The sequence below is a fragment of the Petaurus breviceps genome, unplaced genomic scaffold, assembly GCF_028583685.1.
Source record: "Petaurus breviceps papuanus isolate PSGF00001 unplaced genomic scaffold, PetGlider_PUasm1.0 90723, whole genome shotgun sequence".
Lineage (NCBI taxonomy): Eukaryota > Metazoa > Chordata > Mammalia > Diprotodontia > Petauridae > Petaurus > Petaurus breviceps.
The window spans coordinates 4,655,972-4,681,556 of record NW_027187323.1 but is presented as its reverse complement, the minus strand read 5'-3'; the positions used below and the strand labels follow the sequence as shown (position 1 = coordinate 4,681,556).

The 25,585-nt window shown below is 38.1% G+C and overlaps 1 protein-coding gene and 1 pseudogene across 1 annotated transcript in view; one reads left to right on the top strand and one right to left on the bottom strand.

The window, feature by feature from the left end:
* Positions 1-25,585, bottom strand: part of LOC138145014 (uncharacterized) — a 449,608-nt gene that overhangs the window by 301,625 nt on the left and 122,398 nt on the right. The window lies entirely within an intron of this gene.
* On the top strand, positions 3,274-24,285 carry LOC138145107 (protein FAM204A pseudogene; annotated as a pseudogene).

Genomic DNA, 25,585 nt, shown 5'->3' with positions numbered 1-25,585 from the left:
AAGATGAGCCAGTTCCAATTCTACAACTTCAGGCAGTCCAAAAAACTACTGTACACCTTGGATTAAGGAGACCTGAATAGTTACAGAAGGTCTATACATACTACACAAAGTAATTACATTACACATCTTCATGACTCTCCAGGAAACAAACTGCTCTGCCTCTTTCATGTCAGAAATTGTCTCAGTGGTACTCTACACAGGCTAATAAGTACATGGCCAGTACTTGATTACAATGTTCAAAATATTGACCACAAAGTGACATAAAATCCTCATTCCTCAGTGAAATGTTTCATTTATGGGGAAAAAAGTAGATTTTTCAAGTTCTCTAATGAAGGAAATCTAAACCAAAATTAAGACCAGGTCAGAAAGACTTTGGGATCCTGATGGGGTGGGGTTGGGGAAGTAGAATTCACTTAAGAGGGAAAATTATATTTATTGCTTTTGGACCACTGTGATACTTCATATGCTTTCTATATCTGTTTATGGGGTCACATAAATCCTTTTCATCTTTTGAACTTTCTGTTGGGTAAAATACTGACTCTTCTACTCAATATACATTTGTTACCTTGATTGCTTATTTAGGTACTAGAGACCCCATTTCTAACATCCATGGTATCTTAGACATGAGTTATATATAAGTTATATTTTTCAGATTCAACTCTGGGACAGGGGATATGATGAGTCTAGAAGAAAAACTGATCTTTTATGGCCACAGTCAAATTTGAATCCAGTCAATGTGAACCTTAATCGTGTTGGGAAACAGGGTAACAATGCATCTCACTTTGTTGTTTGTCCTTCATTCTCAAAGATGACCATGCCATCAGGAAGGTGATAACATGACATGCAAGTCAACTGGATTTAACTGAGGGAGGACTGTGCAAAGTTACCAGCCTCACTTTCTCCTCCGAGGTCATATGGAACCAGTGACCAGATATGGGTCAGGACAACTAGAGATGGCCCAAAATGAAGTGAGGTTCCTTGGTCTTTTCAAGCTAAGGTCTTTAGAAGATCTGTTTGACTGAGGAAGCATTCATTCATTGATTAAGGCTTAATAAAAAAAATGAGGCAAAGAATGGCCTCTATTAAAAAAAAATAAACCTTGAAGGGGAAGACTCTCAGGGTTTTGGGCCAAAACAGAAATGATTGTTATTTACATTCATTCTGAGCTAATCAGAGGCCAAACAGTGACCAAGTAGAACTTGGTCTTGGGCCAGGGTGTTCTGGGGTTAAAGCTGGTCTTTAAGAGAAAAAAAAATGAACATTTTCAGACATTAAAATTTACCTTCCCTTTGGGTAGAGCACCTGCAGGTAAGGGTGTGATACCTTATGTGGAGAGAGGATATAAAAGAAGGAAGGAAGGAAGGAAGGAAGGAAGGAAGGAAGGAAGGAAGGAAGGAAGGAAGGAAGGAAGGAAGGAAGGAAGGAAGGAAGGAAGGAAAGAAGGAGGGAGGGAGGGAGGGAAGGAAGGACATCTCACTTTATTTTGTAGTTTAATGACTGAGTTCTTTAGAAAATTTGATTGACCAGAATAACCTTTTCTTCAGGTTTGCTAGTTTTATTTTTCAAATTTTAACCATGGTGTAACGAAATGTTATTGTCATTTAAAAAAAATATTTGGCCTTATATATTCCTTGAACTTCAACTTTCTCATACCTTTGGCTCTCTCCTGTTCTATATAAAGAAGAAGATTTATATACCTTAAAGAAAGTTGCCATCGATGCTACCTTTGCATTGCAATTCATAATCTTGCACCATTTTCATACATAGCCACTCCTAAAATAAACTTACAGGATGAAGCGCCTGCAAAAATTCTGGACTTAAATGAATGTAAATTTTCATGTAGACCTAGATTATTCACTTTTTTCCTCTTAGCAATGAGATATTATTTTGGGACAGTGGCAGTATGATAAATCAGAAGAGCATACTAGACTTGGAGTCACAGGAAAACTTGAAGTCAGATTCCTCTTAACATTTACTAGCTTTTGGGCCCTGAGGAAATAATATAGCTCAATATTCTCTAATTGTTCTTTTCTAAATCATAGATGGATCATAATCTGTATTGGTGAAGGGATTTCCCATATAAGGAGTTCCTTATACTGAAAAAGTCACAAATTCTTCACTTTCTGAGGCAGCAGAATGGGATGAGGGTAGGGAATTTCCTATAGTACTAAGAAGGGTAAAACTACTCAAGAGCAGAAATATTTATATTTAAGAAAATGCAAATTGAGTTGGCATTATGATACTGCTGTTATAATCATGGGAGTATGTTATGCTGGCACATGTAGCAAATGGGGCTACAACAGATAAGCCTCTTCAGGTTTTTCTTCTCCTCTTTCCAAGCTTAATTTTTATCCAGGTAACACCCATTTCTTAAGAAAGAATGCAGCAGTTAGCCTTGTTCAACTGCATGGGTCATGGAGTTAGCCTTGGGGAGAAGGAAGGAAAGGTTGCTGGGCCTAGTTCATGTCTTACTCTGGTGCCTGGATTCTGTCCTTTAAAGCTATTGAATTTTGAAAGGTGAAAGAGTCTCTTGGAGGCTTAGATATAAACCAGACACACCTGTTTTCATGCTCATAAGTCCAGGTAAGACTCCCTCATGTCCCAAGTGCATACCTCAGATGAAGTAGTAGAAAGCCATTTAGGATCCCAGAATCCTAAACTAGTACAGAAACTTAAAACAACCAACCTCCCATCTCATTCCAGGTAGGCCCATCCTTGAGCTATAAAAGACATTTGCACACCCTCTTCATCATCTTAAGGATGTCCTTTATTTTGTATGATCTTAATCTTCCTCATATTCTCTTATCCTTTCTTCATTGGAAATGGAGGGTGATGATCAATATCCCACAGTATGCCCAGCCAAGTAGAGAGAAGACTCTTCCCATAGGGAATGAATTGAGGAGTAATCCAGGCTCCTGTATGCAATCCAAAAAGACCCATCACATCCCCAAAGCTTTCCTACTTGAAATGGAATTGCTGTCCATGCTGTAATTTCAGTACTACATTAGTAAAAGGAGAGCTTTGCCATCCTCTTAGTGGCATGTGTTTTGTGTGGGGGGTTTCAAGTGTAAGCAGCAGAAGAGTTGTTATATCAACTCCTGTCATCCAAATAAAACTTCAGCCATCAGCATCATGGAAACCAGCTGTCCCTGTTCAAGGGGAAAAAAGTTTAATCATTCTCAAGAAACCAAAGACTTTGCCTGTTTGGTTTCTTAGGACTCAGTTCTGATGTGAGGACTGTGTCTAACTACATATGCAATCTGATTGACTGGAATGGCGACTGTCAGTCAGGGTGAAAAATCCAGTCAAAGCTGCTTGGTGACTGACATGACAGCACTCCTGGCCCAACATGTAGGTCTGAGTTATGAAAGATTAAAGAGTTTCATGAGATGTAATAAATCTAAAAACAACCTTTCAATGATAAAATATTTATTAAGTATCTGGTAACATGCTAAGCCTTATGGTGAGGGGAAGACAAAGTAGAGGAAGTCCTTAACTCATCAATATGCTGTGCTCCAAAACTTCATTTGTGAAGTAGTTGGAACCCAGAACCCATTTTCTCATAGGAACAATTTTTACATGATGATAGGTCCAAAGTCATCTCACAAAAGCCTAATTAACCCCTAATATAAGACCATTCAATTTGATTCAATATAATCCAACTAATATTTATTAAGTGACAAATAAACACAAGGCCCTATACTTTATGTTGAGGACATGAAGACCAAAAAAAAAAAAAGACTTTGCTCAAGGAGTTTACAATCTACTAAAGGGATACATACACATACTCAAATAAATACAAAAATACATAATAAATAAATAAAAAGCAATTTTGGGAAGGAGAGGACCCTGTGAGTAACTGTTTCTGTGGGGGAAATCATTCCAAGTAGCAGAACCTCTAGTAGCAAAATGGAAGTTATCCTTCATCCTCCTCCCTATATATATACACACACACACACACACACACACACACACCCTTTCTGGAGGGCAGAGACTTTCCCAGTCCCAAATCACACCTATAGGACTCTGGGGCCTGGAGCAGGGGCTCAGAATGGAGGAGTGATGAGGAGAAGCACAGAGACTCCAGAAATTATAGAGAGCTGAGAAACTAAAGATTTTGGAACCTTTTGGCCATTGAAGTCTCCCAACCAGGACTGACTCTCAGTTTCTGTCTTTCTTTTCTTCCTGGGGCCCCAAGAAATGAATCACCTGCTCCTCTTTTCACACACACCACTTACTGTTTCCCCATGGAAGTTATTTTTTCTCCCTACTACAGAGCAGGGTGGAGTCTTATGGCTTCTCTCCTACCTCACTGACACAGGCACACTGACCTCTTAAGACTTTCTAGGTAGTTTTTATTGTTAGTAACAACTGAGAAACAAATATGCAATAAAAACATGTCCCTGATGCCTCCCTGCTTCCTTTTGTCTTTGTTCATTTAGGTTCTGTAAGGGATGGCAAAGATATGTATTTGTGTTCATTCGTCATCTTGGGTGTGCAAAAGGATTCTGTACTTTGAAAGAATATGCAGACTCGGTGAGTCTCCTGGGTATTCCATCATAGTCTTTTGGGGGGGAAGGGGTTGTCTAAGCAAAGGCAGAAGGGAGACTACTATGCTGACCACTACTAAACCTATGGGAATGACAATAACATTGGGTATGGGAGGAAAAAGAGGAGGTTGCCTTTCCCTGGCGTGGATTCCCATGGTCAGTCCTATAACTGAAGACCTGGCACTGAGGTCAAATGTGAAATCAGGAATAGGGTTAAGTCTGAACCATCTTAAGTAACAATGGGAAAGTGTGGAAGAAGGGAAGGGAGGAGGGGAGGGAATTCTCTTTTTTCCCCCCTTTTGATTAATTTATTTATTTTAGTCTTTCTACAAGATTTTGAGGTCCAAATTTTCTCCCCATCTCTCTCCTCCCCCAACCCCAAGATGGCATGCATTCTGATTACCCCTTCCCCCAGTCTGCCTTCCCCTCTATCATCCCCCCTTGTCCCTTTCCCCCTGAATTTCTTGTAGGGCAAGATAGAATTCTATACCCCATTGCCTGTACATCTTATTTCCTAGTTGTACGTAAAAACAAATTTTAACATTTGTTTTTAAAATTTGAGTTACAAATTCTCTCCCTTCTTCCCTCTCCACCTACCCTCATTGAGAAGACAAGCAATTCTATATAGGTTATACATGTGTAGTTATGCAAAACTCTTCCATAATGGTATGTTGTGAAAGACTAACTATATTTTCCTCCATCCTATCCCTCCCCCCATTTATTTTATTCTCTCCTTTGACCCTGTCCCTCTTCAAAAGTTTTTGCTCCTGATCACCCCCTCCCCCAGTCTGCTCTCCCCTTTATTATTTCCCCCCCATTATTCCCTTCCCCCTTCTTTCCTGCAGAGTAAGATACACAAATGAGTATGTATGTCATTCCCTCCTTAAGGTAAATTAGATGAGATTAAGGTTCACTCATTCCCTCTCACCTACATCCTCTTCCCCTCCATTGTGAAACCTTTTTCTTGCCTCTTTTATGTGAAATAATTTACCCCATTCTATCTTGAGGGTAGGAAATTCTCAAGCAGCACAGTTCTTGGACCACAGAAGGCCCTTAATAAATGTTTATTGACTGACTAATAAAAGGACTGAGAGTTTCTAAAATTGCTGTAGTCACCTATCTAGATTAGGATTTCAGGTCAACCTAATGTTAGGAATGAGAAAGGTGCTTAAGTGAGCTTATTTAAATAGAATGTAGAACCTAAATTATACAAGAATCTTAGCTTCATGGAGATTTCTGTGTAGATGAATAGAGAAGATAAACAATATTTTTTTAAAGGCAAATAGTTTGGTGCTGACTAAAATTGAGAATAAGCACCTTAGGACATCAGGAAAGCGAGAGAGATACAATAATTCTCTTTTGACAATGCCACCAGATAGTTCTTTAACAAGTTCTGTGAAATGGTATTTTATGGAATAAGTTAACATTTGGTTTTGTTTATTTTCTTAAATGGGTAAAGATATCACCATAAACAAACAAAAAAATTTTTGGTCTGGGTGTAAAAGAAATGGAATTTAAAGATCTCCCTGTATTGGCTTGGTTTTTGGATTGATCGTGTTAAAACCCAGAGCTTGTAAATACCACTTGTGGGATGGACTCATTGATGTGAAAAGAGAGTGCTGAACTGGGAGGAGCTGGTGAGGTAAATTTAGAGAGACACAAACAAAGAGAGAGGCAGAAGAACTTTTTCAAAGCAGCATCTTGGAAGCAGAGAGACACTGAGAGGATTGCTGAGGGCCAGTTTGAATTGCCCAGGACTTTTGGGAGCTGCCACACAGACTGCCAAGGACTGAAGAGACATGGCTGTTATACTGGTACTTTATCTGTCTGTTTGGTGTTGTTTTGCAGATTTGTTCACTGGTGAAAGACAGTCCACTTGTTGCAGAGCTTCTGGAACCTTGCTGTTGGTTCAGAGCTCCTGAGACTGTTCTGCAGACAGAGAGTGAATTGTACCCACTGGTGAAGGCCAATGCTCTTGTTGCAGAGGTCCTGGAACCTTAATGTTGTTTCATAAGCCCTGAAGAAGGATTTTCTTGTTGTATGTTTACAGAAATCCTGGAAGAGGGTTTTGCTAATGTTTTCAGGGGCCCTAGGACTGTTCTGCAGACAGAGAATGAATTAATGAGGACACTGGCAATGTATCTTGTGGCCTTGCTAAGCTTTGTCTCCCCAGGAACAAAGATTGCTGAGAACTTGCCTAGGGTCAAGATGAAGAAAAGACCTCTCTTTGGGTATTAAAAGCTGTGCTTAAGCTTGTTATAACTCTGGGGTAGATTCAGTTGTGATCCAAGGGTGGGGAACTTTTTAAGTTTTTGTTCTCTGTGATTGAACAAATGAATGTACTTTACTTATGATTGGAAACTAATCTCCATTTGAGAAGAGGGGCTTTGTAGTTGACTAAATGAATGTACAGCCTAGGGGTGGAGTAGTACTTAGAAGAGGGTCTTTGGGATTGACTAAATGAATTATAATGTCCAGGGGTGGAGTAGTACTTGGAGATTATTGAAGTATACTTGGTGAATGCTGTATTTTGAATGATGCTATATTTTGATTTTCTCTGTTCTTAATTTTTCACTGAATAAAATGGAGAGCACCTATGCTGGTATTTTGAACCTTGGGCAGTTGCCTTTACTTGGCATTACACTGGGTCAAGTTTAATTGGTGAAGAAAGAAGATGAGGCAGAAGAAATTTCTGCTATGGGCATCCTGGTGCTTACACTGGCAAACATAGGGGAACAGACCCTCAGAAGAAGGGAGAAGGATTCCATAAGGATGAGACCCTAGAAGGGATTCCCAGGAATTGTTTTCCCTAATCTCTAGGATGCAGGGGTGGGAAGCCTGCAGCCTCAAGGCCATGTGTGGCCTTTTAGGTTCTCAAAAGCAGCCCTTTGACTAAATCCAAACTTCACAGAAGCAGGATTCCCTGCTCTAAAGAATATCAATCAAGCAATCAAAAATAATTGATTAGGGGAGGCTAGGTAGTGCAGTGAATAGAGCAGAATAGAGCACAGACCCTGGAGTCAGGAGGACCTGAGTTTACATCCAGCCTCAGACACTTAACACTTAGTAGCCGTGTGAACTTGGGCAAGTCACTTAACCCCAATTTCCCTGCCTCCCCCTTCCAAAAAGCAAAATAATAATAATAACAATACTAATAATAATAATAATTGATTAGGTTTGTACTGTGTTCTAAACACTATGCTAAACTCTGGGACCATAAAAAAAATAGCAAAGTCAATCCTTGCCCTCAGGGAGCCCACATTCTAACATGGGATACAATAAAAATTGGTATATATGAGATACATAGATAATAAATGCAAAAAAATCTGAGTAGAAAGCACTAGTCACTGATGAAATCAAGAAAGGCTTCTTATAGAAGGTGGCCTCTAGGTGAGAGAAGAAATATACCTCTCTAGGGAGGAGGTACTCTTTTCCAGAATACCTGCCTTGGGGCATATCTCATTTACTCTGTGCTAGTTATGTCTGGATAAAGATGTCTGAGATTCAAAATATTCAGCTTACAAGGTATAAGCAAGATCTGAATGCCTGACAGCCCTGCCAACATTTCAAAAACAGCGAGGCACCTATAACACACAGAAGCTGGAATCAGGACCACAATTTATTATCAGACTTAGATTCTATGGTTTAAACTCACAAAATGAAATATCTGTCGTTTTAATAAGCTTCTTACTTTAAACATGTCATTAAGTAAACATGCCAAAAAAAAAAAAAAAGAACCTTAAAGAAGTTGTTTTAAAGATAGCAACAATGGGAATGAAAAGTGTTATCAGTGGATAATAGACTCCTGCTGGCTAGATAAAGGACTCAACTGCTAAAGCCAAAATAAACACCGAGCAAAGCCAAGGCATTTGTTTTCCAAGTGGAAGACATTGATCCTATGACACATTTCTATTACAATGGATTTATTTCTGTTGCAGCCAGCACTCAGCTAGATGTAATTATGTTGTCTGAGGCGGGGTTGCTCAGTATAGGCAAAGTGGGTCTCAGCCGGAAAGAGCCATGATCACAGTATGTGTGTTTGCATTTCTAAAAGGCCAGGACCTAGACTATGGGAAAACCAAACCAATAAGAGGATAATTGTCACCACAATGCGCGATGCTTGTTTGGACCCCATTCTCTGTTATGACTTCAGTAATCTTACATACAAAAGGCCATTGAGTTAGGCAAGGTTGGGGACACAAGAAAACTGTTTTTTGTTGTAGCAATTGTATATTCAATCTCCAAACTGAATGTAGGAAGTACTGTTTTAAGAACCAAATTGAAATTGGCTGAAAATGAGAGACATCCACTCAGGTATATTATTTTATATGCCTTTGATGTATTCTTGCTGTGAAATCTGGTGTTTCAGGAGGCAGGGCATATAACTTCTGATGTAACCCTGGAGGCAACTAAAATATAGATGCAAAAAGCTGAGAGATCACTCCACATAGCCCTCAAGTCAAACCTGAGAAAGGGCAGAAAGGTAGAAAAAGGCAAAACAGAGCAGTCATTCCACAAACAGCATGAAAATTTATAAAACAAATAACAATGAATAATTTGTAAGCAATGTTTGTATAATAAAAGTATGTTTTGGTTTGTTAGAGTAGAACTCTTCTGACTACTTTACCAAATCCCCATCATTTTGTCCCTAAAGGGTGACTGACTGACTGATTCACCCCTTAAAATTTTGGAGGTAACCCAAAGGGGCCAGGATTTCTAGTTTGGTCATCTATGCATGAGTCCCTGTCACTAGTTTTACACTTATTACATAATTAATATAATATAATATGATGATATGATATAAAATAAAATAATATAATGTAGTGTAATGTAACATAATGTAATGTAATATAAATGTAATGCATAAAGTGTTTTGGTCAGGACACTTTACCCATGTGTTTCCTCACCTATAAAATAAAAGGGCCAGACTCAATGCTCTTTCATCTCGCCCCAAATATATGAAAAAAGAAACAGAGTAAAAGAAAAGTAGAATGACAAAGAAACAGATACATCAAAGAAAATACATAGAATAACACCTAAGGAACACTGAAACACAGGGAAACATAGGGACATCTAAGGACAGAAAAAGAGCCACATAAAGACATACATGAGAGGACCAATTGTTGTCGATGTTGTTTGTCCTTCATTCTCAAGGAAGACCAATGACAGATGCCACAATGGTGATGTCTTCACGTGCCAGTGAATTGGATTTAAGTGAGGCAGAGCTGTGCAAAGTCATCAGCCTCACTCTCTCCTTGGGTCATCAAAGTCCAGTGGTAACAAAAAAAGTCAAGATAATTGGTGATGGCATGGTATGCAGTGAATGACCTTGGCCTTTCTAAATTAAAGTCTTTCCCAGGCCTCAACTCTGAGAAAGAGACAGAGAGAGAAACAAAGAGACAGACAAGCATTTTGCTTGGTGCCTTTACTCAAATATATAATTCCCTAAAGCTTTACTAAAATGACTCTTTCTCCAAGAAACTTTTCCTGAAATCTTTAGTTAGTAATAATCTTTTTTCCCCTGAATCTCACAGAGCTTCTATTGCTTCTCTCTTTCTTTGTGGTCTTTTTTCCTATTCTATATTATATTTACAGTAGCATGTCTTGTTTATTTTTATTAGAGTAATTATGATTATGTCATATCTACCTACTACAATAAGAACTGAATTGGGGCAGCCAAGTTGGGGAAATAAGAGCGCCAGCCCCGGTGTCAGGAGACCCGGTGTCAGGAGACTCGGGATCAGTTCCGGCCTCAGATACTTGGCACCCACACAAAAAATAACTGGCTGTGTAACCTTGAGCAAGTTACTTAACCCCAACTGCTTTAAAAATAAATAAATAAATAAATAAGAACTCAGTGAGGGCAGAGACTTTATCTCGTCTGAATCTTTTATTTATCCCTGAACCTAGAAGAGAAAAGTTTTCATTTTTGTTGTTGTTGTTGTTGAAGTTTTTTACTTTAAATGCTTAATTAACTTCTGATTTACATCATTCATTTCTGCCAGATTTGAGTTACAAATTTTCTCCCCATTTTTCCCCTACCCACCACTCAAAAATAGCAATCCCACAAGATATCCCCTCCTCCAATCTGGTCTCTCCCATATCTTCTCCCATACCCCTTTAGACTTTTCCAATGGATCTCTATGCCCCAGTGCCTGTATATCTTATTTCCCAATTACATGTAAAATAGTATTAATAATAGTATATATGTATTTAAATATTTGATTTTAAAACTTTGAATTCCAGATTCATTCCCTTCCTCCCTTGTCACCCACCATTACTGGGAATATAAGCAGTCCAGTATAGGTTGTACATGTGTGACTAATGCAAAACAATAACAGTAGATATATTGTAAAAGATTGACTATATTTCCCTCCCTTCTATCCCACCTCCCACTTGTTCTATTCTCTACTTTGATCCCCTCCCTTTTCAAAAGTGGGTGCTTCAAACTTCCCTCCCCCCCAGTCTGCCTTCCTGCCCTTCCATCTTACCCCTTCTCATCCCCTTCCGCCCCTGCTCTCCTGGAGCGTGAGATACCCTATTTAGTGTGTATTTCATTCCCTCCTCAAGCAAAATTCAATGGGAATAAGGTGGATCCATTCCCTTTTGCCTTCCTATTATTCCCCTCCATGGTAATCATTTTCCCTTGCCTATTCTATATGAGACAGTTTACCCCATTCTGTCTCTCCCCATCTCCTCTCATTATATTCCTCTCTCACCTCTTAATTTCACCTTTTAAGTATCATCCCTTCCTGTTAAATTGGTCCTGTGCCCTCTATCTATGTATACCTGTAAACATATATACACACATTCACATATGTATTCATATGCCCATATGCCCTCATATATAGACATATATATTTCTATTCCCTTCAATTACTGAGAAAAGTTTCATAAGTTACAATTATTATTTTTTCATGTAGGAATATGAATAGTTCAACTTTGATAAGTTCCTTATGATTCCTTTTCCCTGTTTACCTTCTCATGCTTCTCTTGCTTCTTGTATTTGAATGTCAAATTTTCTATTCCACTCTGGTTTTTTCAGCAAGTATGCTTGAAAGTCCTCTATTCCACTGAATGACCATATTTTCCCCTGAAACATGATACTCAGTTTTGCTGGGTAAGTGACTCATGGTTTTAATCCCAGCTCCTTTGACCTCCGGAATATCATATTTCAAGCCCTTCGATCCCTCAGTGTAGAAGCTGCCAGATCCTGGGTTATCCTGATTGTGTTTCCACAATATTCAAATTGTTTCTTCCTGGCTGCTTGTAATATTCTCTCCTTAATCTGGGAATTCTGAAACCTGGCTATAATATTCCTAGGGGTTTTCTTTTTGGGATCTTTTGCAGGAGGTGATCGGTGGATTCTTTCAACCTCTATTTTGCCCTCTGGTTCTAAAACAACAGGGCAATTTTTTGAGAACTTCCTGGAGGATGATTTCTAGGTTCTTACTTTGATCATGGCTTTCAGGTAGTCCAATAATTTTAAAATTATCTCTCCTGGATCTATTTTCCAGGTCAGTGGTTTTCTCCATGGGATATTTCACATTGCCTTCTATTCTTTCATTTGTTTGGATCTGTTTAACAGCATCTTGATTTTTCATAAAGTCATTAGCTTCCATTTGCTTCAATATAATTCTGAAGCAATGATTCTCCTCATTGAGCTTTTGAGATTGTTTTTCCATCTGGCAAATTCAGCTTTTTAATGCATTCTTCTCCTCATTGCCTTTTGAAGCCTCTTTTGCCATTTGAGTTAGTCTATTTTTTAAGGTGTGATTTTCCTCAGTCAGGCTGTTGACTCTCATTTCATAATTTTCTTGCATTGTTCTCATTTCTCTTCCCAATTTTTCCTCCACTTCTCTTATCTGCTTCTTAAAGTCCTCTATGGCCTGTAACCAGCTTGTATTTTCCTTTGGAGCTTTTGGTGCAGGAGTTCTGACTTCACTGTCTTCCTCCTGTTTCATGCTTTGCTCCTTTTTGCCCCCAAATAGGAGTCTAATGTTGGAATCTTCTGTCTGCTTTGTTTCCTTTGCCTGGTCATGTCTCCCCTCAGTCACTTGACCCCTGGACTTTTTGCCACAATAGGACTCTGCCACCAGACAGAGGAGCTTTTGTCCCAAATGCTGGGGTTTTCTCAGCTGCTGGAGGTATTAGATGGGTGCCTTCTCTGATGTCTCCACACACTCTAGCAAGCTGGATACACACCCCAGGACCTCCACCCTAGACTGCAATCCAGATCCAAGCAGGTTAAAGCAAAAGCAATTACCCCTCAGACTGGTGCTTGGTCCCCCTACACTCTGTAGGCCAGGAGCTGAAGCTGCTACTCAGAGCTGGCTGGCTGTGCAGGCATCTCAGCGGTTTCTCACCCTGGGGGCAAAAGCCATGCACTCCCACTTACTGGGTCCCAAAGTCCAGACTGCACTGACCTCTCACTTTGTCCTTCGCATCTGTATGTTGATAAATCTGGAAATGGCCACAGCTGCTGCTGATCTGGAGTCCCTCTGCAGGCTGCTGGTCAGGCCCACCCTCGGGCTAAAGCCTCTGTGTGGGGCTCGGCTCCCAGAGCACTGCGCTTGCTAATTCCTGCCAGTCTGCCAGGCTGTCCTCAGCGGGAGGTTAGCTTCTCTGTGTCATTTTGTGGGTTCTGCAGCTCCAAAGTTTGTTTCGAGTCCCCTCTTACATGGATTGGGGAACGTGGAAGCTGGAACAGCGGGGAGGTCCTGTTTTTACTCTACCATCTTGACTCTGCCTGAAAAGGTTTCATTTTTATTCCATTAAGGGCCTACTATGAATGCTACATGCCTGTACTATAACTGGTTTTGACACAATAAATTTGGGGGGTGATTGAATGGAATGGAATAATAGGTCCTTTCTCATATTATATAATACTGCCACTGAAGCCCTTTGAAATTGTATTTAATTTTGCATCCAAGGCCTTACCAAAGTCTTGATACTTGTTCCATAGACTAGGCCAAATCAAACTGAGGATGAGAAATTACTGTTGCTCATTTGAGGAAGGATGATATAGTCTCCCTCACAGGCCAGTACTTCAGAAACCAGGATAGGTTACCTTTACAAGACACGGTAGCACCTGAAAGGAGAAGTGCATCTTCAACTATTAGACCAGAGATGTAGGGAAATGTAGGTTGTTGAATATTTTTACCCAGAATTTTCTCCTGTTAATGACTCATTTACTCCAACACAAGGGGTTTCTGGATGAACATCAGCAGACAAATTTACTGACACAAAATGATGATTTCTGCCAGAATGTGATGAGTATTTGAAAGTCCTTCCATTTCTTGGTCAGGATGTAGAACAGACACATAATGACATGAAGATTAATGTGTGACACAATCATGTACAGTTTCAGTTTTCAGTTTAGCAATATATAACTTTCTCAGAATTAAAATGAAAATGGAAAATTTTACTACATTTAAATATAGAGTTGGATGCTGACATAAAAAATGGCAAAATTGAAATTAAAAGACTTAATAAAAATGACATAATAAGAAGAATAACTATTTACACAGCACCTATGTTCTAGACACTGTGCTAAAGCATTTTATAAATATTATCTCATATTAACCATGAGAAGTAGGTGATATTGTTATCCCCATTTTACCATTGAGAAAACTGAAGCAGATGGAAGTTAAGTGACTTGCCACACAACTAGTAAGTGTTTGAGGCCAGATTTGAATTTAGATCTTCTGGCCCAGTGTTCTGCACCACCTATGTATCTAGCTTAATGCTCAAATCAATAATCTTCTGTTTTATTTGTAATAAAATAACTTTCTCTGGGAGTTTAAAGCTATTGACATTTATCTAATGAGTTCTCCCACCACCTCAAATAAATGGAATGGAATAGACAAAGTATTTTTAAGCACCAACTATATACCGGGTGTAATGCTCAGTGTTTTAGATATTATCTCATCTAAGATAAACTAATAGATAATTAATAGATAAAATGCTCTGACATATTCTCCCTGGTTTTATGGATTTGGAGTTCTTTCTCATAATCACAGAAATAGTTGAGTACAACATCTGCCTCTTCCAATGACATATCAAATAGTATTAGGCAAGCCATTTGGGACTGATTCTAATGTCTAGAATCAGTAGGCTATCCACTATTTCAAAATTTGAACCTCTGTGTGACTCTGTTTATAATTCTAAAAAATGATGTGTTAGTGAGAAAAGCATCACAGCTAAGTGATAGAGGCTATGTTACTTATTATCCATGTTACCTTGGGCCAGTCAATATACATCTCTGATCCACAATTTTCCTTTAAAAATTGAGGGTGTTAGACAAGATTATCTTTAGGGTCTCTCTGGGCAAAAATTCTAATTCTTTCTTCATGCGGGGGACTTGTTTTGCTTGTTTTCCCTAGAGAATGTTCTAGCTAATGGCTGCACAGCTTCTGATGTCCTTGGCAGGGAAGAAAAAGTAGTAGAATATCAGATATCTTTGTCAGTAAAGTTGGACTGATTTTGAATCCCTGCTGGTAATAACAAAGTATGAGAAACTCCAACACATTCTCACTAATTCACAGTCACAGATGGATTTCTAAAAGACCAGGCGACGAACATGCCAGGGTATGGACAGCATTGGGACAGAGCCAGCCAAGTGGGGATAGAGGCTGAGAGATGGATGGGCAGGTATCAAAGTTATACATTGTTCCAGCAGCCTAGAGTATCTGAAGGACACTGAAACTTTGGAAGCCAAAAGGATCAATGTCGGGTAGCTTATATTTTCCCAATATGAAAACTAAGATGCACATATAAGAACGCAACAGGAGGGAAATGAGGAAATTGGTCTCAGAGGTTAGGATAGGAATAGACTGTAGGATCCAGTAGTCAGATAGCTTAAGGCAATGGCCCAACAGAGTAGACCAGATCTTGGAACATGGTAGAATTTACCATAGTTACCCTCTAGTACATTATGTAATTTTTGCTGGCATTAGTGACTCTGGGTCTATGACTAGGAGGTGGGATGTAATTTCAACTATCACTCTGGTCCTAGATGAAGAAGGGACAGAGGTCCTACTGTTAAAATGATGTTTCTACAGCATTTCACTTAAACAAATGATTAAACTTATTGCCAAGACTTGCTTGTGCTTGCTGCCAGGCCAGGCTTCCAGATGTCATAGGACACAGTAATACTTTCTGCCAAGAATGTGGATAGCTGTGCTAAGACTCCCAGGACCTAGGCCCAGAAGAGATCTTGAACATTTCAATCACCTTCCTTCATCATCAGTTTTCTTCCTATCCATTAATACTCTCTTTGGACTCATTTTCCAATGATTAGAATATTTCCACCCCTTTTACTCTTCCCCAGTCTAGTGATACTGAAAACAAACCTCTTTTCCTAAACCCATACAAGTACTCATTCCCATCTATGTCAACTCCATCCTGATGTCCCAGTTCCACTTCTGCCCAGCTTTTCCACTCTGCCCCCTGGAATTTATTCCATAATTAACACACTTCTTCTCATTTTAGACCTCTTGCTCTCTTGGTTCCTTCCATCTTCTGGAACTTAATGAAACCTGGACTCTCCCATTTTTTTCAATATTAGTTTTTTCCTTCTCACATTCCTTTTGACACATTTGTCCTGGCAGAGAAATTTGAATACTGGACCCATTTCTACTGTCAGACTCTCCCTTGACTATCCATCACCAGAAATCTCTTTTGTAGATCATTCTGTTCAAATTTATCACCCTAACTAGAACCTGGTAGTTCTTATCAACCCCCAGGATATTCTCTCTTCTCGGTGTTTTCTGTGTCTGGCTTACACTTCCTGTCCTCATACTAAGGAACTTCAACATACATGTTGATGATCCCCTAAAATACACTAACTTCCCAGGTCCTCATTTTACCAGCTCCCATGATCTCCTTTTCAACACTCCTATTAGCTATATACTAAAATGGACATAAGCTTGACCTGGCCTTCACCCACAAATGTCCTTTTTCCACATTCAAAAGCTTTGAAATTTCTTTATCTACCCTCTCATTTAAAGAATGGATAAACAAATCGGGGACCATGAATGTAGCATAATATTATGATGCTGTAAAAAGAAACAATAATGATGAACATGATGCACATAGAGAAGCAGGGAAAGACATGAATTGATGGAGAGTATAGGAAACAGATCCAGGAAAGATATGCATAAGCACACACATACATATACATAAACATATATGTGTGTCTATAGTATACAGACAATAAAACAATGAAATGGAAAGAACAATGACCACAAAATAAACAAAAATGTTGCAATATTACAAATAACAAACTTGGCCCCAAAGAAGATATTTGAGACTATACTTCCCTGTTTCTTTAAAGAGATTTGGGTCTTCAGGCACAAAACAATGTATATAATCTATTTTTAAAATGCGTTGTTTAATTTGATTGTTTTATTATTTCTATTTTTTTCTCTTTTTAAAAATAATCTTTATATTATAAGGGATAGTTCTCAAGGAGGGGACAAAAGAGGGATATAGAGGGAAATGTAGAGAATATTTAAAAATTAATAAATTATTTTACTTAATATTAAGAGAAAATAATTCCATCTAATCATAATCTTTTATCATTTCATCTCTCCCTAAATCTTATTACTCCTAAACCTATTTTTTATCCTCATTATGACCTCAAACCTATCCAATTAATCAATAAATAAGCATTTATTAAGAACGTACTATGAGCCAGGCACTGTGCTAAGCAATGAAGAGACAAAAAAGAGGCGAATGGCAGTTCTTACCCTCAGGGAACTAAAAATCTAATGGGGAAGACAACAGGTAAATAAATATATAGAAATAAATAATCATTAACAGAGGGAGGTACTAGAATTAAGAGAAATTAGAAAAGGCTTCCTGTAAAAAATGGGATTTTAATTGGGACTAAAAGGATGCTAGGGAAGTCAGTAGGCAAAGGTGAGGGAGGGATAGTGCTCTAGCCATGGGGGTCAACCAGAGAAAATGCCTGGAGCTGAGATGGAGTGTCTTCTTCATAGAACAGTCATAAGCCAGTGTCACTCTATTGAAATTTCTTTATACAGCCTCTCAATTAAAGAATTGATAAACAAATTGTGGACCATGAATGTATATTATGATACTGTTTTTTTAATTTTTAAAGCAATAATAATGTGCACGATGCATATAGAAAATCAAGGAGAGACTTACATGAATTGATGAATAGGAAACAGAGCCAGGAAAGATACACACATGTTGGGCAATAAGGTATAAGAAGACTGGAAAAGTAGGAGGGGGCTAGGTTATTAAGAGCTTTGAATGACAAGCAAGGGATTTTATGTTTCATCTTGGAGGTGATTAGGAGCAACTGGAATTTATTAGTAGGGGAGTGACATAGTCAGACCTAAGCTTTAGGAAAAATCATTTTGGTGACTGAGTGGAGGATTGATTTGAATGGGGAGAGATGGGAGATAGGCGTACCTACCAGCATGCTATTACAACAGTCTAGGTGAGGAGGTGATGAATGCCTGGATTGGAGGAGTAATAGTGAGAGAGGAGAGAAGAAGGTGGACTCAAGAAATGTTGCAAAGGTAAAAGTGATGCATCATGGGACCAGATTGACTATAGAGAGTAAGAGATAGTGAAGGCTCAAGAATGACTCCTAGGTTGCAAGCCTGGGAGATTGAAAAGAGTATGTTGCTTTCTAGACTAAGAGGGAATGAGGGAGGGATAAGGGGGAAATGCTGAATTCCATTTTATATGTGTTTAATTGAAGGTGTCTACTGGTCATGCAATTCAAACTATCTGAAAAGCAGTTGGATATACAAAATTGGAGGTCAGTAGAGAAGCTGGGTCAGGACAGGTATTTTTGAGAGTCATCAGCATAAAGATGATAATTAAATCTGATGAGATCACCAAGTAAAGTCTTGGAGAAGGCGTTGAAAAGAGGGTCCAAGACAGAATCCTTATGCTCCCCCTTAGTACTTTCCTAGGCCATCATCCCAGCTCTGGCTATATTCTCCTATCTTCCTAATTTCTCATCCTCCTTTGTCTTATTACCTGATATAACTTGCCAAACACCAATCCTGGTTTCCTCTGACCATCTTTCCTCCATCATTCCTACTCACATGGTGCTAATCAGAGCTGGAAAAAAATCATTAAACTGTACTAAATAGGTCCTTTAAAAAATTGTTATCTAATCTCAAGTGAGCCCTCTCTGCAACAAAGCAATCTGCTTACTTCTTCCTAATAAATATTCTCTGCCACTAAACACAGCAGCTGTTTCATACCTCTCCTTTCCTCAAGCCTACTGTAATACCCTGTCACAGTACCTCAATAGCTGACAGTCTCCTCAATAAAAAAGAAACTGAGGCCATTTTCCAACAGTTTTATCTTCTCTCCTTTATTCATCTCACACCCCCATCTTTCTCCCTTCCATGTCTCCCTTCAGTCCAGTCTGTGAAGAGGCAGTTTTTCTCCTTGCCAAGTCCATCCCCTTTTTAGGTAGCTGAGAGTGTTCTGAAGCCAGCTTAAGCATGATTTGTGAAAGCTGACTATTAAATTTATGCCGTGAACATTTATGCTTCAGAAGTCAGCAAACATTACAAATTAGGAATTGATTTATTGTTTTGTTGGTTCTCTAGATTTAAGAAAGTAATGGAGAAAATGTTGATAATTCTGATTAAACTTAAAAGTGTATTGAGGGTGCATTTTTTTAGAGAACCTTTTATAAAACATTTACCAGCACACCCCTGTTCGTATTCCCTTACATCTCCATCTCCTTGATATCATCCTCCCTCCTCTCTCGCTCACTCTCTCTGTCTTTCTGTCTTTGTCTCTCTCTCCTCTCCCTTTCCCCTTCCTTCTGTCTGTCTGTCTTTCTGTCTCTGTCTCTCTCCTCTCCCTCTCCTCTTCCCTCCCCATTATAATCATCACCAATCTCCTCTCCATATCCATTTCTTCCTTTCCTGTGATATATAAACATGCTCATATCCATCCTTAAAAACAAAAACAGGGCAGCTAGGTGGCACAGTGAATAGAGCACTGACCCTGGAGTCAGCAAGACCTGAGTTCAAATGCGGCCTCAGGCACTTAAGATACTTACTAGCTGTGTGACTTAACCCTGTCACTTAACCCCAATTGCCCTCCAAAAAAGCAAAAAAAAAAAAACACCCAAAAAACAAAAAAACTAACCCTACCAGATCTTTCATCCCTTCTAGCTCTCTAGCAACCTATATCTCTCCTTCCCTTCTCTGTTAAACTTCTTGAAAAGCAATCAGTACTTGCTACTTCATCTCTCACTAAACCCTTTGCAATCCAGCTTCTGATAGCATTGTTAAACTTTTAGTTTTCTCCAAAGTTACCAAGATATTTACATTTCAAATCCTATTGACATTCTCAGTCTTTATCCTTCTTGAAATCTCTACAGAATTGACACTCTAGAAACTTTACCATATTTTCTTCCTGGACACATCTCCTATCAGGATTTTCATGACTCTCTTCTCTGGATTCCCCCCCAACCTGTCTAAATATTCCTTCTCAGTTTCTCTTGCTGGATTTACATATAGGCCAGACTCACTTTGGCTGGGTCCCAAGTCTTTGTTCCTCTTTTCTCCTTTACACTATCTCACTTGGTGATCTCATCATCTCCCATGGATTCAATTATCATCTCTATGCAAATGACTCTCAGATCTATATATTGAGTCCTGGTCTTTCTCCTGAGCTCTAGTCCTCTTATTGAAAAATTAAAACACGAGTCCCATAGGCATCTCAGACTCAACTTATTCAAAATAGATCTCATTATCATTTTCCCAAAAACCCATTCCTTTATATAACTTCTCTATATCTGTTGAAGGAACAAACATCCTTCTAGTGATCTGGGGTTGCAACCTCAGTCCTATGCTTAACTAAGCAGTTTCAATTATCCTATATATCAAATCAATTGCCAAATTGTCATTTCTATGTGCACAACATCTCTCATTGTGTTTCCTGTCTCCCATTCCTGAAATATTCTTCTAACTCACCTTTGCCTCTGAGTCCCTGCCTTCCTTCAAAACTGAGCCGAAATTCCATTCTCTGCAGAAATCCTTCCCAAGTCCCCGACAATTAATGCCTTCCCCTCTAAAATTATTAGCAGTGAATAGTGCTGAACTTGGAGGCAGAAAACCCCAGGTTCAAATCTTGCCTCACATTTATTAGCTTTGTGACCCTGGCCAAGTCAATTAACCTCTCTCAGTCTCAACCTGTTTGGTAAAATATGTCATTGCATCTATGTCCCAGATTTGTTTTGAGGGTCAAATGATATAACAAATATAAAGGTTTTCACAAACCTTAAAGTACTATGTAAGTACCAACTCATCTCATATGTGTACTATTTTTACCTTACTTTGTATCCTGAGAGCTTAACACAGTGCCTGGAACAAAATTAACTTGATAAAGCTTTGGTGATCGATGGAATGATTGTAAATAGGACCTCTGACTAAGTAACCCAGTGAATAGCACTGGACCTAGAGTTAGGAAGACCTGAGTTCAAATCTAGCCTCAGACACTTATTAGTTGTTTGACCCTTGTCAAGTCACTTAACTTCTGTTAGCCTCAGTTTCCTCAACTGTAAAATGGATATCACAATAGCAGCTTCCTTGAAGGGTTGTTGTGAGGATCAAGTGAAATAATATTTATAAAACACTTGGCATATAATAGGTGCTATATGCTTATTTCTTTCTTCTTCCCTAATTAATCTAATTCTAAATAGTTCTTCCTTACTGTGGAATTGTGAACACAATTCAGTATTGGGCTGTGGTATATGATCTACTCAGTTATTATTAGCTAGGTTTTTATATTACAGCTTATTCCGAGCACAATGTCCTTTCCATTTCTCTCCAATATTAATTCCTTTCCTTAGTGCTCATTTGTTCTGTTGGCGTTAGCATACTCTCTGTCCTTCCTTTGGAACCAAAACACTTAATTACCTCCCTTGAGCCAGGGGAGATAAAATTTCCTAAAATAGCAAATTTAAAAAGAATAGACAAAGAGAATAGCTTTTCTTAGGTTAGTGCTTTTCACCAGTCTGAGAGAAGATATTGCCGTCCCTATGCTGCAATGAGAAAAATGGGGAGTGTTGTCTGGAATGGAGAAATCAAACAACTTTCTTGATTTTTCTAAATCAGGTCTTTATACTGTGAGCACATTGTTTTGTTCAAATACCTGTTTTATGAAATTTGAGATCAGATGCACCTATATGTAAATGTAAAAGCAAAAACCTGTTTCAGAGCTAAATATAAATTATTGTGTATGATCTGCCATGTGTTTAATGTTGCCATGTGCCTGGATAATCATGAAATCGTCTAAATATCACTGCCCTTTTCTTAATCAGGAGTAGGATTCACCTTTAGTTCTCTGATCTCATTTGGGCCATGATGAGTATCTTAAAGACCCAGGGGCACCCACTCCCAGGAGGCAGCATGAAATAGCTCAGAGAGCTTACAACGCATGCTCTGGGATAAAAGTTCAGCAGCATTGCTAGCCAGGGCCAGTATCTAAGCATAACTCCTACAGATGTTGGGTGCTACCCTTCCAGATTTATATTACCTGTTTGTTTCTCCCTAATTTAGCTGATATCATTGAACTTCACCCCTTCCCTGCCTAGACTTATAGTATCTGCTTGATACTTCTTCAGATACCTGAATTTGATCTCCTGCTTTGATAATTGTCTAATCTATATAACCTTCTCTGTTCCTCTGATATCTTCTCCTACTTTCCCAATTCTCTCTTTCTTTCTCTTTCTTTCTTTCCTTGTTTCTTTCTTTCTTCCTTCCTTTCTTTCTTCCTTTCCTTCTTTCCTTCCTTCTTTCCTTCCTTTTTTCCTTCCTTCCTTCCTTCCTTCCTTCCTTCCTTCCTTCCTTCGTTCCTTCCTTCCTTTCTTCCTTCCTTCCTTCTTTCTTTCTTTCTTCCTTTCTTCCTTCCTTTCTTCCCTTCCTTATTTCTTTCTGCTCTTTTTCCTTTCCTGTTCCTCCTTTTCTCTTTCTCTTCCTTTTTTCTTCTTTCCTTATGTCTCTTCAGCTTTTTTCATTCTTTCCACTTTCTTTTCTCCTTTCCTCCCTTCTTTCCTTTCTTTTGTTCTTTATTTCCTTCCTTCTTTTCCTTTCTTTCCAAAAATATTAAGCATCTATTGTGTGGACAGCACTCTGCTAAGGCATTGGAGGAGGTACATTTTAGACAAGACCCAATCTTTACCCTCATTGAGATTACTATTGGGTAAAGATAGGACAAAAGAAAAAATCATCATGACACATGATAGTATATTAATGTCCAAATCCATGCTTTTACTCTTGCCACTGGGTCAGAAAAAGATAGCAAACTTGATGCAGAAGCATTCTCACATGTCAACATAAAATGGATACAGGAGATCATAGAATGGTAACTATAGAGCTAGTAGGAAGTGAAGAGACCCTCTAGTCCAAGCTTCTCTATTCTAAAGAAGAAAACAGATTCTGGAAGTTAAGTGCTGTATAGATAGTTAGGGGGTGGGATGCAAGCAGCTGTCATAAAAGACAATTTAAATCTTATAGCATGAACCAAATTAAGATCCAAGTGAATATGTAAACTGAACATAAAAACTCATTTCATTAAAAACAATTTAGATAAGAATGGAAGGAAATACCTTTTACAACTGTGGCTCAGGGAAAAATTCTTAACCAAGGGGGCAGAGTTGGCCACAAATCGCTAAAAAGAAAATCTCCAATTGTAGAAAATTAAAAAAAAACCTTTTGCATGAACAAAAGGAATGCAGACACAATAAGTCTCAAATGGAAATTATAGTTGCATTATATACCACGGATAAATGTCTAATAGCTTTTGCTGACATTTTGAAATGGCCACAGAGTCACATGAACCAGTTGGTTTTTATTGTTACAGATTTAAAATGGCTATAAGCTGTCAACCCACAACCTTTATGTTACATTTAGTTTACAAAAATGGAATCTAAATGAAGTAAATGAAAATGTGAAAGATCAGTGATACTGAGTTGAATTCTAAGGATTGAAATTTCTAAATTTCTCATTTAGAATTTTCTAGAAATTCTAGAAAAAAATAGAAATTTCTAAAGTTCTAAATTCTAAGCATTGAAAATCTTAGAACTTAATTCAAAGGAAGATAAAGGAGATGGTGTGATTGAAGAATGTGGCCTCTTTGGTTTTGCTACTGATGGATCTAAAAATGGGACAAAGGCAAATGCAGAAAATTCTGATAAATAATATCCATCTAGCATACCTGTAAATATGTGGAGTAAGTTTCAAAAATTACATAAAAAGCAATGTGAACTGAAAACCGTAATAATTTCTACAAGCAAGGGGAGTAAAAGAAAATGTCCCAGAAAAGGCAAATTGAAGAATAAAGAAGAGTCTGACAGTCAGCAATCTTCAAATGAGGCCCAATGGAAGGAGCTTACTCAGTATTTTAGAATAAATGATAAACATGAAATTCTCATAAGCAGCAGAGCTCTTCTGAATTGATACCTTCAAACCAGCATAAATAAGTCTGTGACTGAAGGGGATATTGAGAAGGCTAAAGAACCAAGTAATAGGTTAGGTGATTGTGGATCTGGTGTAAAAATCTTCCAAAGCTATTGCGTGTTGCAACTTGGTAAAAGTGAAAAAAAAAAAAAAAAGATGCTAAAACTTCATCGGAGGCTCAAAAAAAAAAAAGGAAGAAACTTGCATAGGAGTTTGAAGTGAAGAAGAGATGGGAAAACAAAAGGAACAAGGGATATAGATAGATAGATAGATAGATAGATAGATAGATAGATAGATAGATAGATAGATAGATCTTCAAAAGCCAAAACTGTCTGTGATCTAACTATTCAAAAGGAATAAAATAAACTTAATATAAAATAAAATAAACATCAGATCAGTGAAGAAAGTCTGATATCTAAGATTCATAGGGAATTAACATAAATATGTAAGACAAAGAACTATTCTGCAATAGATAAGTCACTAAGGGGGAATACTTAAAAGTTTCCCCAAAAGACCCCCTTCAAATTATAAATGATTCTATGAAGATATGCTCTGAATTACTACTAATAACAGAAACACAAATTAAAACAATTCTGATATTTCACTTTGAACCCTACAAATTGACAGATGAAGGAAACTAGGAACCCTCAATGCTGGAGAGACTGACAGAGAAACAGAAACCCTATTGGTAGAACTGTGAAGTATTCTGACTATTCTCACCATAGTCTACCAATTTGGATTTACATGAGAAAAGTTATATAACTGCTTATGCTGTTTGAGCCAGTGATTCTATGGGACACATTCCTCAAGAAAGTCAAATATAGAAACAGAGGTCCAATATACACCAAAATATTCACAGCAGCTGTGTGTGTTTGTGTGTGTTAACAAAGAACTGGAAACAAAGAGCATGCCCTGAGATTGGGAAATGGCTACGTGGCACATAGTAGGTTCTTGATAATTGCCTGTTGACTGATGAATTAATATATGAAGATGACACACTACAATTGTGCAATAAGGAATATTGAAAATGAAGAATTAAGGGAAACAAGGTGATTTTAAGATGAAAGTGAAATATTCAGACCCAGGAGAATAACATACACAATAATTTGAATGATATAAATGAAAAAATCCCAAAAAGGAAGCTAAATTCTAAATAACTGAAAAAATAGAGTTCAAAAAACACATAATGAACTATAAGTCTTACCAAAGAAGTGGGAACTAACTACTATAATACATTGCTGTATACATTATCAAATGAGGTCACTCTATATTGGGTATTTTTACTTAATTATTCTTTGTCACAGAAGAATTTTTGAGGAAGACAAGAGGGAAGAACATCAAGAAATTACTGTGATGTAAAAACAAAAGGCATCAATAAAAGTTTTTAAATATAGATTGTTACACTCAACAAGCCCCACATCTTGCTTTTTAGATTAATGTTAATTTTTCAGTCTGAATCTTTGACTTGAAAATGTGTATTTTCATTCAGGAAGGATCTTTTGGTTTTCTCTTTCTTTTTAAAATGTTGATTGTAAAGTAGATGTCCATTGATTAGGGAAAACC